Here is a 3,650-nt window from a genome sequence, read left to right on the forward strand (position 1 = left end):
TTGAAAGAATTTACCTCAACATAATAACAATACATAACATGGTCATAATGTTGACAAGCCAACAGCTAATATAATAATAAAGGTTGAAAGGTTGAAAGCTTTCCTCTAAGATTAGAAATAAGACAAGGGTGTCCGCTCTCACCACTTCTATTCAACATAGTACTGGACGTTTTAGCCAGGGCAATCAGGCAAGGAAAACAAATAAAATGCATCACAATTCTAAAGGAAGAAGTAAAATTGTCTCTATTTGCAGATGACATGATTTTATATCTAAAAAAATTCCTAAAGACTCCACCAAAAAACTTACCATCTAATCAATAAATTCCATAAAGTTGTAGGATTCAAATTTAACATGCAAAAATCAGTAGCGTTTCTATACACTAACAAAGAATTATCTGAAAATGAAGCAAAGAAAATGATCCCACTTACAATAGCATCAAAAACAATAAAATACTTAGGAAAAAATACAGCCAAGCAGGCAAAAGATCTCTACACTGAAAACTATAAGACGTTGATGAACAAAATCAAAGATGACATAAATAAACGGAAAGAGACTCCTCGTTCATAGATTGGAAGAATTCATATTGTTAAAATTTCCATAATACCCAAAGCCATCCATAGATTTAATGCAATCCATACCAAGAGTCCAATGGCATTTTTTACAGAAATAGAAGCAACAGTCCTAAAATCTAGATGGACCCAAAGAGGACCCTGAATAGTCAAAGCAACCCTGAAAAAGAACAAACCAGGAGGCGTCACACTTCCTGAAGTCAAGCTATGTTGTAAAGCTATTGTCATCAAAACAGCACGGTACTGGCATAAAAAGAGACACATCGACCACTGAAACAGAATCAAGAACCCAGAAATAAACCCAAATATATATGGTCAAGTAATATTTGACAAGGGAGGCAACAATACTCAGTGGAGAAAAGACAGTCTCTTCAATAAATGTGGCTGGGAAAAGTGGATCTTCACACGTAAAAGAACGAAATTAGACCCCTATCTTATACCACTCACAAAAATTAACTGGAAATAGATTGAAGACTTTAACGTAAACCCAGAAACCATAAAACTACTAGAAGTAAACATAGGAAAAAAGCTCCTTAACATGGGTATTGGCAATGATTTTTTTGTACATGACACCTAAAGCACAAGCAAACAAAGTTTAAAAAAAATTAAAAAATAAGTGGGATTACATCAAACCAGAAAGCTGCCTAGCAATAGAAACAACCAACAAAATGAAAAGACAACCTATGGAATGGGAAAAAATACTTGCAAACCAAATATCTGATAAGGGGTTAATATCCAAAATATGTAAAGAACCCATACAACTCAACAGCAAACAAACAAACAAACAATCCAACTAAAAAATGGGCAAGGGACTGGAATGGACATTTTTCCAAAGAAGATATATGAATGACCAACAGGTACGTGAAAAGATGTTCAACAGCATTAGGGAAATGCAAATCAAAACCACATGCGATATCACCTCACACCTGTTAGAATGGCTAGCATCAAAAAGACAAGAGATAACGAATGCCACCATGCATGTGGAGAAAAGGGAACCCTTATGCACTGATGGGGAATTTACGAATTGGTACAGCCACTATGGAAAGCAGTATGGAGATTCCTCAAAAAAAATTAACGACCATATGATCCAGCAATTCCACTTCTGGGAATACATCAGAAGGAAGTGAAAACACTATGTTGAAGAGATATATCTGTCCCTACCCAACCCCGCACGTTCAGAGCAGCATTATTTGCAATAGCCAAGACATGGAAACAACCTAAATGTTATCCTTTCATCTGTAGATGGACAAAGACATGGGATACATATATACAACGGAATATTATTCAGCCATAAAGGAGGAGGAAATCCTGCCATTTGTGACACCATGAATAGACCTTGAGGGCATTGCGCTGAGTGACATCAGTCAGAGAATGACAAATACTGTATAATCTTACTTATATATGGAATCAAAACAAAATAAGTCACAGAAAAAGAGATTAGATTTGTGGTTACCAGAGGTGGGGCATGTGGGGAGAGGAAACTGGATGAAGAGGGTCAAAAAGTGAAAACTTCCAGTTTTAAGACAAATAAGTACTGGGGATGTAATATACAACATGATGAATATAATGAACACTGCTGTATAGTATACATGAAAGTTGTTAAGAGTAAATCCTAAGTGTTCTCATCACGAGGAAAAACATTTGTTTCTTCCTCGTATCTATATGAGATGATTGATGGTAACTCATACTGGTAATCACTCCAGGATCTATGTAAGTCAAACCATTATGCTGTACATCTTAGCCTTATCAGTGCTACACTATATCAACTATATCTCAGTAAAACTGGAAGAAAAACCACATAGCCGACTTACGCATTTGAAGGACACTCTTGCTCCCTCAGCCATTTCTGTAACCCATCCTTGCCCTAGAGGACGTACAATAAGAGAGGGCATCTTTTTTTTTTTTTTTTAAATTAATTAATTTATTCATTTATTTATTTTTGGCTGTGTTGGGTCTTCGTTTGTGTTGGGCTGCGAGGGCTTTCTCTAGTTGCGGCGAGCGGGGGCCACTGTTCATCGCGGTGCGCGGGCCTCTCACTGTCGCGGCCTCTCTCGTTGCGGAGCACAGGCTCCAGACGCGCAGGCTCAGTAACTGTGGCTCACGGGCGTAGTTGCTCCGCGGCATGTGGGATCTTCCCAGACCAGGGCTCGAACCCGTGTCCCCTGCACTGGCAGGCAGATTCTCAACCACTGCGCCACCAGGGAAGCCCGAGAGGGCATCTTTATGTAAATATAGTGTAAGCACCTGACAGGTGGGTTTGGTTTTGTTTGGTTTTGTTTTTGTAATGCAAGTGCCTGACATTAAGCTTCTGATTGCCTAGGCAGCCACTTCAAAGACAGCTATCTTGAATAAACACACTGCCGGCTACAGGACTAGAGGAAGAGCCAGGTGGCCCCGCCCCAGAAGTTTCCTTTCTTTCAGAGATCTCTGGTCGACTTAGGGAACTCACCATTTGACCACTTGTTTTTCCCTTCCTGAGTTTTAATTCCCACCCTTAGGTTTTAAATTCGCCAACAAAGAGTGAACCTGTGAAACCCTAGGCACCCCATCCTAGGCTCCAATAAAGACAGAACCCCAGGCCCACTGTCTTTCTGCCGCCACCTCGCTGAGTGGCCCCAGGTGTACCATGTATCCTTCAGGATTTGTGAGTAATAATCCTTGGTTTTCTTTTTTTTTGTTTTCAAAGTTCCCTGATGGTAGCTGCCATCGTAAGAACCACAAGGGCGGGTCCAATCACAACACTGGCTCTGAAAGGGGAAATGTCTGTGAGGGCTCACCTCAGGCCCAGGTGAGTGCCCCTAGGCATTTCTAGCCAATAGATCACTATTGATAGGTTGAGACCAGCACAAAACAATTGGCCTTGTTGGCAGGATTGCATGATTTGCCTGTGCAGTTAATCAAGAGGAATACCCGTGAGCTGCGACTGGCTTACTAGCTGACCAACCCAGGTGGGTAACACCATCTGGGAACGGAACACCGCTTGCTGGAGGTCTGCCACGCCGCTACGTGCTTTTGCATATTGCCTCTGTCGTGTGTTGCCCGCAGTATCCATGCCAAAATGTCACCGCTGCCATAATAAG

Source organism: Eschrichtius robustus, chromosome X (genome assembly GCF_028021215.1).
Source record: "Eschrichtius robustus isolate mEscRob2 chromosome X, mEscRob2.pri, whole genome shotgun sequence".
Taxonomy (NCBI): domain Eukaryota; kingdom Metazoa; phylum Chordata; class Mammalia; order Artiodactyla; family Eschrichtiidae; genus Eschrichtius; species Eschrichtius robustus.